Source organism: Balaenoptera musculus, chromosome 3 (assembly GCF_009873245.2).
Source record: "Balaenoptera musculus isolate JJ_BM4_2016_0621 chromosome 3, mBalMus1.pri.v3, whole genome shotgun sequence".
NCBI lineage: Eukaryota > Metazoa > Chordata > Mammalia > Artiodactyla > Balaenopteridae > Balaenoptera > Balaenoptera musculus.
This window is the reverse complement of record NC_045787.1, coordinates 11,981,544-11,997,849: the sequence shown is the minus strand read 5'-3', so window position 1 is coordinate 11,997,849 and position 16,306 is coordinate 11,981,544. Positions and strand designations below refer to the sequence as shown.

The window sequence follows — 16,306 nt, the reverse complement described above, 5'->3', positions numbered from 1 at the left end:
CCGACTCTGAACTACATCTGTTTATTAATAACCTTGATGGAGTGAATGATGCTAGTTAGAGCTGCCATGTTCCAGGTCACCCCACAGGAAGAATATCATACTGATATGAAAACAAAGTGAAGGCAACAAAACTAACAATGACAATCTCCCCTAAATTAAGTAGGACTCACAGTTTTTCTAGAAGAAGAAAGGCATGAATCAATGGCTAAATTGGTGTGAAAATGTGTTTAACTTCTATTATGATATATGTACATGTCTGAACATAGACTGGAATATAAATTCTAAATAGTTTTACTGTAATATTTTTGTTGAATATGGCACAGAAAAAAAAGAGATTCTGATTTTATTAAAATTGACAATGAAAACGTCTAAAACATAAAAGAAAATAGAGAGAGAAACAAACAAACAAACAAAAAATAAAACTAACCACACAAAGAAACTGAGTTTGTGGCTATTATTAGGCGCTCACCTAAGTATTATGTTTAACCTCGTTTCCATTTTTAAAAAACACACCCAACAGGCAAAGGACTGAGGAAGCCTGTACACATGCTAAAGCTAGATTAAATATATCACGTAACTTTCAATAAAAAGCAAGAAGAACTCAGCCATGAAATGTCCTCAGATCAAATGGCAGATTCTGTTCCATGCCCTGAAGAGCTATTTATGAAAACAGAGTGCATGGCTACAAAAAAAATGACAAATAAATGGCTTCTGTGCTATTCCAGTGATTCTAGATTACATGACAGATAGATTACATGACGACAACTACTGTGCTGCTTCCTCGTGCGTTAGAGGATCTAGCTGTGGGTCCTACACTTTCGGAACAAAAGGATACACTCAGCAACTACCCTGGAAGCATACACCTGTCCTCCCACACTCATGGAGAGGGGAAGGGCTGGCAGATGCCGTCTCGGAGTGACACCTGTGAGACCCCAGACCTCATCAGTGCCACGGCCAGGAAGTCATCAGCACTTTACTTCTAAGTGCCACCAAACTTAACAGGTGGCACAGAGAGAATTTCAGTAAAACTAGGAGAGAAGGGGCAAAAAAAGAAGAGCAATGTGAAAGGCAATAACTATATAACAGAGGTAAACGGCCAAAGTCAGAGGACATGTATTTGTACCCATTTCGTCAATCATATACTTTTTAAAATACACAGGCCTACGCTGAAGTGTGCCGAGGGACTGGATACTTGCTACGATTTAAAGTACGTTTTGCTGAGACAAAGAAGCCACGGTGAAGTTCAATGAAATGCTAGCTTCAGGGAACGGTGAACGCCGCATGGGATGCAGCAGCCGAGGCTCATCCAGCTCCTCCGTAGGTGCAAAGGGTGTGTCCCAGGGGAGTCCTACAAGGACGTCAACAGCTGCTCTTTTAAACCAAACCTGAAAAAATGTTCACATAACATTTGCCATTACTCTAGATCTTGATGTTAAGATTTGTTGAACGCTACTGAGGGAAGAGGGTTTGGGTTAAAACTCTGATTTTATCATTGTTAACATAAACATGCAGTTAGTGGCTGATTTTCTTTCCTCTTTCCTGGTTTCAGTCAACACAAATAACCCCTTTTCCTAAAGCAATCACATTTGAATATTTAGAGGTTTTAACATATTCATTTAAAAATATCTCAAACCCCCAGGTTCAGCATGATATGACTTGCCAAAATTGATTCTGTTACCACTTTTCAAACTGCTATTTGGTTCAGTAACCTGTCAACCTGAGGTACATTTCAACCCCCTGCTCCCAAATCATTCACGTTTCCTAAAGTGACTCACATTCTGTTGCCCATCAAGAGGACAGTTTTTCTCTCTCTTCCTCTAAATCCGCCTGCTAGCCAGAGGACGGGTCTGTTTTGTCCCCTGCTGTGTCCCAGCTGCCTAGGACAGGGCAGGCACAGGGTGCTCAATAAACGTGGGTTGGCTGAATGAATGAATGAACGAACGAACGAACGAAGACATGCACATACTTCTCCAGCTTCTTGCCCGAAACCCCCATGCAAGCACCTCAATGTTCCTTAGCACTTCCTGTTTCCTGTTTAAACCTATAAGCTCAGTATTGCTCAGATGGCCTACAGTATGACTTACATTTTCAACGAGGAAAATTAACCTCTCTGCCCTAAGAGAAAACATTCCACAAGTTATTCAACAATGTAAAATCTTTTAGTTGAATCAATGGTCTGAAACTTCAACTATCTAATACCCCACTGGTCAGATCAATCTCTCGTTTTTCACCCCTCGACCCTACAAGGAGGTGCTATATTGTTACTGCTGACAAATACCTTTTGAAGCGAGTCACTGCTGACCAGAATGCTCCCGCACTTGGTCATTTCCTTGGTATCAGATTTTTTAAAAACAACAAAACAGATAAGGAACAACCACCCCCAAGCTTTTTTATTTAAGAGGTAAAAAAGCACCACAGAAATATTTTTACAATGAGCAGAAAAGCTTTTATGCAGCACATTATCCCAGCAGTCATTTTTCCATAGCTGGTTTCAAAAGAAATTAAGATGAAACAAATCAAATGCGTTTTTAAATGAACCAAATCTTTAGAATTCTAAACCAAAGCACAGGTTAATTTTTTCCCCCATATTTCTCTCAGGAGTACCGGTGGATACTAGCCATTTGAAATTTTACATAATCCTCAAATTAAACAAGTCAATTTTTTTTTAAAGTATTGAATAAAAACAGTGTTTGTTAGAAGAAAAACAAGTCACTTCTTCACCATTTGAGCTGAACCAAATGAACCGGCACCTTGTTCTGAACAGTCCGCCTCACCTCCTGCACTGGGATCTGTCCTTCAAAGACAATCCACAAGGCAAACTGTCTGCTCATCCGTTCTCAGAGGTCTCATCTGCCGGCCAGCTATCTTACGTTAGTATTTACTAAAGGGGAAGACTGAAAGTCAGAGAGACTGAACAAATTCCCATCCTTCTAAAGACACAGGTTGCAGCAGGAATAAACAATGTGGTAATAAAGAAAGCAGCGTTCTGAAAGAACAAAGAAAAGCAACATTAAGTAGTAAGCTGGAGGGTCACTATGAGTACGGAGTCTTGGTGGTAATTACCGAATTTTGCTCATTAGTTTATTTAGGGGAAACGCGCGCGGGCGCGCGCGCACCCCACAGCACAAAGAGCAGGGGGCTAAGCCTCTCCATCAGCGGCAGCGCGCACGCGCAGATGGGGGTGACGTCACCCTTTCCAGGCAGGCCGTCCGCAGTTCCGACTGCCGGACCTTTCTCTGCAGTGCCTGCGGGATTAGTCACGGATCGCTGGGAGCGGCAGCGCGCGCGGCACAATGTTTGCGCTACCAAGGCTTCTAGTTGGGCAAGCATTGAGACCAGTGTTGCGTAGGAAGGAAGCATTTTCTCTAGCCTGGATGGATCCCCTCTGAAAATGTTTTGGGGGGGTGGGGGGGAGATATAGGGTTATAAATCAAGTGGTGTACTGTGTCTTCTTTACTAATACATGAAAAAATCAAAACATAATGCAATGCTTATATTATTTTTACATAAATATGTAACTACAGTCCATACTTATAAAATGATTATAAAATGCATATAAAGTGAATTAAATATTTATATCAAGAATCTAAACATGTTCACAGGCCACCACACAGGAATATGGATGGGGTTTCATAGTGCAGCACTATAATTTCTACTTATTTCCTTTATGGTTATAATAACTGTCAGACTGGTTGATTTATTCCTTCACATAATTTTAGAAGCAATAGCCTGTAACATCATACCTTGCAGAAAGAAAAAGCAACATAAGTTGACTGATTCAAGGCAGTTTAAGGGCATTTCAACTTGAAATAGCTCTGGCTTTTAATGTCTTGAGCGCAAAACATAGAAGACAAACCAAAATAACCAAAAAAACCAAAAACAAAACCAGAGCAAGAATATTTTTAACTATTACATATATTTTACTGTAATGAGACAATCTGTAGAATTTTTAACATTTGATGATTTAATTACATAGTAACTGTGTTAGAGGTTAATTAAAAAGCCTAAGTAATAGACCAATGAAAGGAAATATTCCAATAGTCAAAAAAAGGAGGAATGTTATAAAAGGGAGTTCTATAATCTCATAAATCTAAAAAGAACCATGTGCCCAGACGTGCCGTTCATCTTTGCATCCCCAGGGACCAGCACAGGGCCAAGCGTAGAGAAACATTATCCTCGTGTTTGTCTAACGCCAAGAGAAAGAAGACATCTGTCTGTGCTTGTGCCTGTACTGCCTGTCAGGAGATGCCTCTGGGGAAAGCTCACCCAGGCTGTACCCTGAGACCTATCACTCACCCTAAACTACACACACACACACACACACACACACACACACACTTTGATACATATGGTTCTGTGTGCTGACAGACTCCAAATAAGGTTTGCTTTACATAAGAAGTAGCCTCTCAGGAAAGCTGTTTAAAAACTTGGTTTGTGGGCCTTCCCTGGTGGCAGAGTGGTTAAGAATCTGTCTGCCGATGCAGGGGACACGGGTTCGATCCCTGGTCTGGGAAGATCCCACATGCCGCGGAGCAACTAAGCCTGTGAACCACAACTACTGAGCCCGCGCACCACAACTACTGAAACCCGCGCACCCACAGCCTGTGCTCTGCAACAAGAGAAGCCACCGTGATGAGAAGCCCGCGCACCGCAACGAAGAGTAGCCCCTGCTCGCTGCAACTAGAGAAAGCCCACACACAGCAACAAAGACCCAACGCAGCCAAAAGAAAAACCAAAAAACAAAAAAAAAACTTAGTTTGTAGCAAATGAGTAACAGTGATACAACTGTGCAGCAATCAACCTAAGTTGACTGCTAAAAGAAAACTTGTTTAATCATTACATCAAACAGTCCATAAATGGTAGTACCCTTACCCTCTACCAAATAAGATAAAATTCTAATACCCATGTATAATTTTTTAAATGCACATCACAATCAAGCTCTATAAAAGGCTTTGGAAAATACAGCTATAATTATAACTCTACTCTTTCCCTTTATATAAATATCTTTTTGATTATTACATACAGAAAGGCTTTCAATTACAGAGAAGTGGTATAAACTGACGGTATTAAAACTTCTCTCAGTGTACGCTGATTTGCTCTGATTTGGGGGTGATATGAACATCAAGTGCAATCTAGGGTCCTTGTTGAACCCAGTGTGTTTGGCAGAGCGGCAGGAGTGGTCAGTTCTGTACAGTGCAGACACATGGTATGGAAAAACCAGGGCCGGAGGGATCAAAGTAAGAGACGTCCTATACCATGTAGGAGTCTTGCCGGGGGGCGGGGGGGAGCTGATTATGGTTGGTCTTGGCTGCCAAGCAGGAGACTGTCATCACTGGAACCATGAGGGGTCATGAACTGGGCACCTGCACGCCTACGGTACAGGCTTCTCCACCAAACGTCTAACCCTGAACTCGCCCGCATCCCCCCAGACCTGCCCCGCACTGTGTGGGTCCCAGCGCAGCACCTGGTCCCACAAACCACCCGCCCACAACCGAACCAGGAACCCAGGCTGCCCCCTGCCCCCCACCGTCCTCCCTTGCACTCCTGCAGACTCCAGGGGCACCGTGTCCACTGGCCAGCATCTCCCTCGTGTGCAGGACTCCCACAGTCTCCTAATGGACATTCACGATTCCCTCTGATCCATTCTGCCACTCTCTCCTAAACATACATCTCACAGTTTCACTCCCCTAAATTTCACCACTGGCTTCTCTGTGCCCTCGAATAAAAGCCCGAACTCCCTGATGTGGCACAAAGCCCCTCAAGACCTGACGTCCACTTACCCCTGTGGCCTCACTAGTTCCCCCCGACTCAGTACCCTCTTCCCACACCCACTCCAGGAATTCTCATCACCTGCAGGGGACACACGTCCCCGCTCACGGCTGAACTTCCACACACACTGCTCCCTCCCAGCCGGAAACACCCCCCGCACCTCCCAACGTGCACATACACGTGTGAACACGCACACGCACGCACTCTTCCCGTGCCCAGCTCCTCCAGAGAGACTCGGGCCAGACCCAGCCCGTCTGTGAAGCCTGGCGGAGGCCCCCAGTGCTGGATCAGATGCCCCATCCTGCACTCCCACAGCACCCCGCACCCTTACCACACTGCACGGTTACAATTACCTCAACACCCATCGGTGCACCCCATGATAAGGGAAGCCCCTCGAGGGATGGGACGGTCCTGCACCTCACTGCCTAGCAGAGTGCTATGGCCGCAGTAAGGGTTCCATCCCCAGCTAGGTAGCCCCCGAGGCTCGGAGCGCTTCAAGCAGCTGGAAATTTTAAGTGGCAGCTGACAATCTGCAGCTCTGAGCGCCGAGTATCCGTCTCATCCCAGACAGTCAGCAACGGCTCCAAAGCGGTCAACTGGCTCCAAACACTCATTCTGAGGAGGCTACGGTCACGAGTGAGTCCTTCATCTCACATCCTGTACATCATCTAGTACATCAACGAACATTCTTCGTTCAGATTTTTAAGGAGGAAAAGTTTGACTCTGGGATTTTCGCAATGTAATTAAAAAGTTATTTGCTGCCCAGCCACACACACACACAAATTATTTATGAAAAGCTTCTGTGATGGGAAGAACACTGAGCGGCTTCGAGTTCCGTAGAGCATATACTGGCCCCTGGAGAGTTAAGATGCATACCTAAGGAAAAAGTTCAGTGAGCCCAGATTCCTGCATCTTCCCACACATAGAAAAACAGTGAAATCATTAACTTCAGATGTCCGTTCTTTGTAATTAGCAGTGATCTTTTTATGCTTAACCACATGTTTTTCCAGCAAAAAAAGTTCAGCTGTATCCTGGCTCCCCCCTTACCTCTTCGGAGCAGATCCTCAGAACCATCTGAGGGGCCTGTCTCCTGGGCTACAGTCCTCAGTGAGGTCACGGAATAAAACAAACTCACTGCTCTCACTTTGTGTTCTTTTTCAGTCAACACCACGTCCTCAACCACCAAGAGGAAGGCAAGACTCTAGGGAAGTGGGTTCTAAGTAGGAAACACGGGTCTTGCAGCCCCGCCCCTTTGCACTCAGGAGTGTCTTCACCCAAGAATTCCGAGTTACACCAAAGTGCTTTCATTAGGAGATTCTGTAAGCAGAGTAGACATGAGGGAAACAGCAAGCCAAGTGAACCCCATGCAACTCAAAACTGAACCTGAAGGACTGAAAAGTTATTTCCATTTGGATTTAACTTCAACATAAACTCACTAGAAAGGTATGGAAGAACTTTCTACCAGCCAGCCCCTCGGATGAAGCGTAGGACTGTGTTTTTCATCACCTGGCATTCATAAAGGACACATCTACACATGGTGTTCTCTTAAGCCCTAGAAATGTTCCCCCGAATGACGTGTTCCTGATTTTAAGAAGCTTATAATCTAAAACAAAATAAAACACACATTAGACCAAACAGTGGCCTTAACCGTGTGTACGTAACAAGCAAAGTCTGATGGACAAATAAATATGCCTTACAAATACAGGTACTGTTATTTATAAAAAAGATGTAGATGCTATTGTGATTAGTTACACAAAGCCATCTAAAAGTATTACTTTTGTCACTGAAATTTTGTATCAATCACTGGCACTAAAACTAAGTCCTTGACATAGAAAAGGATGCTCCAGACCATTCTGAAAAGGCTGGAAACCCTTGCTACAGGGATTAAAACCGCAAAGCACAGAAGTGAATAATACTATAACATGTTCAAAGAGTAACACTGCGATTGCCTTAATCATTAGAAGGGGGGGCGGAGTCAAGAAGGCGGTGTGGGAAGACTCAGAGTTGGCGTCTCCCCACAACTAGGGCGCCTGCCAGATGCTGGTGGGGGACCCTGACGCCCAAGGAGACGGGAAGAACCCCCAAGAGAACCAGTAGGATGTGGGGGAACTGAGGAGGGAGGAGAAGTGGAGGCCGGACAGGACCAGCGCCCCTGAGGAGTGGCTGAGAGGAGGGGAGGGATGCCTTCCCATGCCTGGAGGGACCCTTGGGGGCTGGGATCAGGGGAGAGCGGGCCCAGCGTTTCCCCTGCCCAACCGGCCGGGGAAGTCTGTCTGGCTCTCAGGCCGGATCCTATGCCCTCAGAGGTCACCTCCAGGCTGGGGTGGTCCTGGGGGCATAGGAGGGAGGCTGGGGAGATGAAGAGAGGCAGGCGGGAGGGGCCCTCCGGGAATGGAGGAGCAGGACAGGAGCAGAGGGTGTTTGCTCTGCCCACCTGGGTCCGGGGAGCCTGCTGAGCTCCCAGGCCGACCCCCCACCCTCCAAAGGCCCCTGCAGGGAGCGTGGGCCCTGGGGACGAAGGAGGGAGGCCAGCAAGATCAGGAGAGGCAGCTGGGAGGGGGCTGCAGGAGCAGGAGAGGAGCGGAGGGTGTCTGCCCCACCCACCTGAGCCCAGGAAGCCTGCTGGGCTCCCAGGTGGGGAGGCACGCCTGGGCCCCTTGTATTCTGTAGAGCCTAAACCCCCCCCCACGCCCCCGCCGCCTTTTCCAGCCCTGTGGACCCTAAGCGTAGGCCCCGCCCACCAGCCAAACCTCACCCCTGCTTAGACGCCACCCTCCACAGCCAAGACCTTTTCCACCTGTTTTGCTCTTTCCTCCTCCTCTTTGTTACTACTGTAGTTCTGTTCTACATTCCGGTTGTTGTTTCATCTGTATTTTTATTTTTATTTTTTTTTCTAACATAGCTGTTATTTTCCTAGTCTAATTTTATTGTTTACTTTGTTACTATATTCCTTTTTTTTTTTTTTTTTTTGCCCCAGGTGGCTTGCAAGATCTTGGTTCACGAACCTGGGGTTGGGCCGAAGCTCCTGCGGTGGGAGCTCCAAGTCCGAACCACTGGACTAACAGAGAACCTCAGACCCCAGGGAATATTCATCGGAGTGAAGTCTCCCAGAGTTCCTCATCTCAGCACCAAGACCCAGCTCTACCCAAAAGCCTACAAACTCCAGTGTTGGAAGCCTCAGGCCAAACAACCAGTAAAACAGGAACACAATCCCACTCGTAAAAAAAAAGGAAAAAAAACATGAGATGGCAAAAAAGTATGTCACAGATGAAGGAGCAAGGTAAAAACTTATAAGACCAAATAAATGAAGAGGAAATAGGTAATATACCTGAAAAAGAATTCAGAGTAATGATAGTAAAGATGATCCAGAATCTCGGAAATAGAATGGAGGCACGGATTGAGAAAATACAAGAAAGGTTTAACAAAGATCTAGAAGAACTAAAGAACAAACAAACAGAGATGAACAACACAATAATTGAAATGAAAAATACACCAGAAGGAATCAATAACAGAATAACTGAGGCAGAAGAATGAATAAGTGAGCTGGAAAACAAAATAATGGAAATAACTGCCAAGGAGAAGAATAAAGAAAACAGAATAAAAGGAATTGAAGACAATCTCAGAGACCTCTGGGACAACACTAAACTCACCAACATTCGAATTACAGGGGTCGAAGAAGAAGAAGAGAAAAAGAAAGGGTCTGACAAAATATTTGAAGGATTATAGTTGAAAACTTCCCTAATATGGGAAAGGAAATAGTCACCCAAGTCCAGGAGGCACAGAGAGTCCCATACTGGATAAACCCTAGGAGAACACACCAAGACACCTATTAATCAAACTAACAAAAATTACATTCTAAGAAACAATATTAAAAGCAGCAAAGAAAAAACAAAAAATAACATACAAAGGAATCCCCATAAGGTTATTAGCTGATTTTTCAGCAGAAACTCTGCAAGCCATAAGAGAGTGGCAGGATATACTTAAAGTGATGAAAGACAAAAACCTACAACCAAGGTTACTCTACCTGGCAAGGATCTCACTCAGATTCGACGGAGAAATCAAAAGGTTTTCATACAAGCAAAAGCTAAGAGAATTCAGCACCACCAAACCAGCTTTACAACAAATGCTAAAGAAACTTCTCTAGGTGGGAAACACAAGAGAAGAAAAAGACCCACAAAAACAAACCCAAAACAATTAAGAAAATGGTAAGAGGAACATACATATCGATAATAACCTTGAATGTAAATGGATTAAATGCCCCAAGCAAAAGACACAGACTGGCTGAATGGATACAAAAACAAGACCCATATATATGTTGTCTACAAGAGACCCACATACAGACTGAAAGTGAAGGGATGAAAAAAGATATTCCATGCAAATGGAAATCAAAGGACAGCTGGAGTAGCAATACTCATATCAGATAAAATAGACTTTAAAATAAAGACTATTATAAGAGATAAGGAGGAACACTACATAACGATCAAGGGATCAATCCAAGAAGAAGATATAACAATTATAAATGTTTATGCAGCCAACACAGGAGCACCTCACTACTTAAGGCAAATGCTAGCAACCATGAAAGGGAAAATCGACAGTAACACGATAATAGTAGGGGGCTTTAATACCCCACTTACACCAATGGACAGATCATCCAAAATGAAAACAAATAAGGAAACACAAGCTTTAAATGACACAACAGCCCAGATAAAATTTAATTGATATTTAGAACATTCCACCTGAAAGTGGCAGAATACACTTTCTTCTCAAGTGCACATGGAACATTCTCCAGGATACATCACATCTTGAGTCACAAATCAAGCCTTGGAAAATTTAAGAAAATTGAAATCGTATCAAGTATCTTTTCTGACCACAACGTTATGAGACTGGAAATCAATTACAGGAAAAAAACTGTAAAAACCACAAATACGTGGAGGCTAAACAGTGCACTACTAAGTAACCAAGAAATCACTGAAGAAATCAAAGAAGAAATAAAAAAATACATAGAAACAAATGACAACGAAAACCCGAAGAGCCAAAACCTATGGAATGCAGCAAAAGCAGTTCTAACAGGGAAGTTTACAGCAATTCAATCTCACCTCAAGAAACAAGAAAAATCTCAAATAAACAATCTAACACTACACGTAAAACAACTAGAGAAAGAAGAACAAAGAAAACCCAAAGTCAGTAGAAGGAAAAAAATCATAAAGATCAGAGCAGAAATAAATGAAATAGAAATGAAGAAATCAATGGCAAAGATCAATAAAACTAAAAGCTGGTTCTTTGAGAAGATAAACAAAATTGATAAACCCTTAGCCAGACTCATCAAGAAAAAAAGGGAGAGGACCCAAATCAATAAAATTAGAAATGAAAAAGAAGTCACAACTGACACCGCAGAAATACAAAGGGTTATAAGAGACTACTACAAACTATATGCCAATAAAATGGACAACCACAAAGAAATGGACAAATTCTTGAAAAGGTGAAATTTTCCAAGACTGAACCAGGAAGAATTAGAAAATATAAACAGACTTATCACAAGTAATGAAATTGAAACCGTAATTAAAATCTTCCAACAAACAAAAGTCCAGGACCAGATGGCTTCACAGGCGAATTCGATCAAACATTTAGAAAAAAGAGCTAACACCCATCCTTCTCAAACTCTTGCAAAAAACTGCAGAGGGAGGAACACTACCAAATTCATTCTACAAAACCACCATCACCCTGATACCAAAACCAGAAAAATACATCACAAAAAAAGAAAATTATAGACCAGTATCACTGATGAACATAGATGCAAAACTCCTGAACAAAATACTAGCAAACAGAATCCAACAACATATTAAAAGGATCATACACCATGATCAAGTGGGATTTATGCCAGGGATGCAAGGATTCTTCAATATACACAAATCGATCAATGTGATACACCATATTAACAAATTAAGGAATAAAAACCATATGATCATCTCAACAGATGCAAAAAAAGCTTTTGACAAAAGTCAACACCCATTTATGATAAAAACCCTCCAGAAAATGGACATAGAGGAAACCTACTACTCGAACCTAATAAAGGCCATATGTGACAAACCCACAGCAAACATCATACTCAATGATAAAAAACTGAAAGCTTTTCCACTAAGATTAGGAATAAGACAAGGATGTCCACTCTCGCCACTCTTATTCAACATGTTTTGGAAGTCCTAGCCATGGCAATCAGAGAAGAAAAAGAAATAAAAGGAATACAAATTGGAAAAGAATAAGTAAAACTGTCACTGTTTGCAGATGACATGATACTATACATAGAAAATGCTAATGATGCCACCAGGAAACTACTAGAAGTAATCAGTGAATTTGGTAAGGCTGCAGGATAGAAAATTAATGCACAGAAATCTCTGGCATTCCTATACACCAACAATGAAAAATCAGAAAGAGAAATTAAGGAAACACTCCCATTTACCACTGAAATAAAAAGAATAAAATACCTAGGAATAAACCTGCCTAAGGAGGTGAAAGACTTGCACTCAGAAAACTACAAAACACTGATGAAAGAAATCAAAGATGACATAAACAGATGGAAAAATATACCATGTTCTTGGATTGGAAGAACCAATATTGTGAAAATGACTATACTATCCAAAGCAATCTACAGATTCGATGCAATCCCTATCAAACTACCAAAGGCATTCTTCACAGAATCAGAACAAAAAATTTTACAATTCGTATGGAAACACAAAAGACCCCAAATAGAAGCAATCTTGAGAAAGAAAAACGGAGTTGGAGGAATCAGGTTCCCTGACTTCAAACTATACTACAAAGCTACAGTAATCAAGACAGTATGGTACTGGCACAAAAACAGAAATATAGATCAATGGTACAGGATAGAAAGGCCAGAGATAAACCCATGCACATATGGTCACCTAATTTATGACAAAAGAGGCAAGAACATACAATGGAGAAAAGACAACCTCTTCAATAAGTGGTGCTGGGAAAACTGGACAGCTACATGTAAAAGGATGAAATTAGAACACTACCTAACACCACACAAAAAAATAAACTCCAAATGGATTAAAGACCTAAATGTAAGCCCAGACACTATAAAACTCTTGGAGGAAAACCTAGGAAAAACAGTCTTTGACGTAAACCACAGCAAGATCTTTTTGACCCACCTCCTAGAGAAATGGAAATAAAAACAAAAATAAACAAACGGGACCTAATTAAACTTCAAAGCTTTTGCACAGCAAAGGAAAACATAAACAAGATGAACAGACAACCCTCAGAATGGGAGAAAATATTTGCAAATGAAACAACAGACAAAGGATTAATCTCCAAAATATACAAACAGCTCATGGAGCTCATTATCAAAAAAACAAACAATTCAATTAAAAAATGGGCGGAAGACCTAAATAGACATTTCACCAAAGAAGACATACAGATGGCCAAGAGGCACATGAAAAGATGCTCGACATCACTAATTATTAGAGAAATGCAAATCAAAAGTACAATGAGGTATCACCTCACATCGGTCAGAATGGCCATTATCAAAAAATCTAGAAACAATAAATGCTGGAGAGGGTATGGAGAAAAGGGAACCCTCTTGCACTGCTGGTGGGAATGTAAATTGATACAGCCACTATGGAGAACAGTATGGAGGTTCCTTAAAACACTAAAAATAGAACTACCATATGACCCAGCAATCCCACTACTGGGCATATACCCTGAGAAAACCATAATTCAAAAACACTCATGTACGACAATGTTCATCGCAACACTATTTACAACAGCCAGGACATGGAAGCAACCTAGATGTCCAGCAACGGATGAACGGATAAAGAAGATGTGGCCCATATATACAGTGGAATATTACTCAGCTATACAAAGGAACGAAATTGAGTTATTTGTAGTGAGGTGGATAGAGTCTGTCATACAGAGTGAAGTAAGTCAGAAGGAGAAAAACAAATACCGTATGCTAACACATTTATATGGAATCTAAAAAAAAAAAAGGTTCTGAAAAACCTAAGGGCAGGACAGAAATAAAGACGCAGACGTAGAGAATGGACTTGAGGACATGGTGGGAAGGAGGGGGAAGCTGGGACGAAGTGAGAGTAGCATCGACATATATACACTACCAAATGTAAAATAGCTAGAGGGAAGCAGCCGCATAGCACAGGGAGATCAGCTCGAGATCATTTCGGTGCTTTGTGATGACCTAGAGGGGTGGGATAGGGAGGGTGGGAGGGAGGCTCAAGAGGGAGGGGATATGGGGATATATGTATACATATAGCTGATTCACTTTGTTGTACAACAGAAACTAACACAGTGTTGTGATGCAATTGTACTCCAATAAAGATCTATGAAAAAAAAATCATTAGAAGCCCACTCGATAGGTTACACATAGCTGCTGTGCCTCAGTTTTTCAACTAACCTACTCTGCTTTGACAACTTTATCTGTTTCTGAATGTTATCAGAAATACATCTGAAACACATGGTGACACATCTGATGTCTGAGGACACGAACAGGAGCAAGCTAGGTCCTGTCCTTTAGATGTTTACTGACCAGTGGAGGACAGAGAGCCTGGAACAGGATTAGAAACCTAGGAGGAGCAATTCCCTCCCGCTAAGTAAGGACGTCTCAAAAATAAATAAATAAATAAATAAATTTTTAAAAGTAGTGTTTGTAACTTGTTTGTTTTAAGGCTGAATTCCAAATGCAACCTATGGTTAAGTTGGAAGTTTTCTTCCTGATCCTTCTATTTAGCGTAACAAGATTTGATGACTCAACAGGTGTGCTACAGCCCCGCGGGAGAAACGCCAGCCCGACTCTGGTCACAGATAATGGGACCTGTATCGAGATTACACCAGGAGGGCAGCCAAAGCCTTTAGGACTCATGGCTTTTAAGGTTAAAGCAACTTTTTCATTCATGTTAACTCAGGTACTGCTGTCCTGCCTTACCCTCATTTCCAAGCAGGGAAAAGAAATTCTAATAAATAGGTCCCTATTATTAGCCTTCCTACTGAATTCCTAATAAGAAATTTAAGAAACTACAAAGGAAGCTGAGAAAACTAATGCAAAAAAAAAAAAAAAAAATTCATTTCAATTCTCTAACCACCTCTCTCCTGCCACCTCCTTCACATCAAATTCCCTTCTGCATACCAACAAAAGTATGTTTTTTAAATTCTTGTTAAAATATGTTTATTCAGCCAAATAATTTCAGATATACTGATGGGAAAACAAATTTTGACATAAAAATGGATTTAATGTGGATCGACTCTCTCACTTGGGATTCTTATGCATATTCATTGATAATGAGAAAAAGATGCAATTCCCCAGGTACAGAGGACCAAAGTGCCAGCGAGGGGCTCAACCCTCCGGGAGGGGCCGCAGGGAAGCTTGCTCAGAGGGAATCACTGCTGGAGACCCCGTGAACTTGAGGAGGTACCAGCCCACGTGTAGCGGCATCTCCCCTTGATTCACTCTGAGCTCAGTAAGTGGGTGCCAGCACCGGCTCAGAAGTGCTCCGGCACGGCTGCGACCCTCACAAAACGGGAAGAAGTTCCAGCTGCGTGACCATAAAACTCATCATCCCACCTGGGAAACTGCTGCCATGTAAGGGGCTGAGAAGACAGGTGTCCTGGGCCTGCACTGGGGCCGTGCAACCGTGAGTCATGGGGCCTCTTCCTGCTTGCTGTGGGGTCCACAATAAATAACTGAGGGAGGGGTGGGGGGAGGCAAGCTCTCCCGAAAGATGACTTCCTTAGACGTGCCCGGCAGTACCCCATCTGAGCGGGCTGAGACTCAAAGCTGTAGGCCATGCAGGCTGGGCAATCTGTTTTCCTTTCTCCAAGCCTCTAACTGCTAAGTCCCTGACAGCGAGGAAGCAAGTCGGTATCTCTCTACTGGGAAGCCCAGAGAACATGTTTTCACAATTAATAAAGAAATGCAAATGGACGTATAGAAAGGCACAGAGCAACGCAGCAAGGACAGTTAAATGAAGGGGTGCGTACTCACTCACTCCCCAGCCCGCACCTGCAGGACCTGCCCAGGACTGCACCGAGACCTCAGCACACCTGCTGCCCAGGTGCTCAGGACCAGCACAGGGTTACAGACAACTTCCTTCCAAGGTAGAGATGGCGCAGACCCGAGAGGTGCGGAGGGGCGTTCAGGAGGAGGGTATAAAAGCTACCCTTCACCACCCCTCTCCTCCGCGTTACACTGATGGATATCACCTGAAAGCCACGGTGCCACGACTCAACACGGAACATTCTGTCGAGGGACTAATGTGTTTAGTGAGGAGTCGGGGCTGGAACCTGGCTGCCCGGTCTGCACTTCCCAGCAGGGAGAGCACGGAGGTCACTGAGCCTTTCTGCACCCGTGACTCCTCATCTGTGAAATGGGTCAGATGAGGATCCCAACGATACCACTCACAGGACTAACAGCACCGAGAACGTTAACTACTATTACCACTGACCTCTGAGAAAGCAGCTCATTCTCAGACATACGCATTTGCTAAGTGCTTTTAAGTAAATGGGTTTGGGGAAA

General features: G+C 43.1%; 1 protein-coding gene across 5 annotated transcripts in view; it reads right to left on the bottom strand.

Annotated features, from left to right (window-relative positions):
- Positions 1-16,306, bottom strand: part of TRIO (trio Rho guanine nucleotide exchange factor) — a 380,384-nt gene that overhangs the window by 253,511 nt on the left and 110,567 nt on the right. Inside the window, exon 1 of one of the 5 annotated variants that reach the window (XM_036848903.1) lies at positions 6,123-6,143. The exons of the other annotated variants lie outside the window; for them this stretch is intronic. The gene's annotated coding sequence lies outside the window, so the exon portion shown is untranslated. Of the gene's footprint in view, positions 1-6,122; positions 6,144-16,306 lie in introns of those variants that run through there. 5 annotated transcript variants of the gene reach the window in all.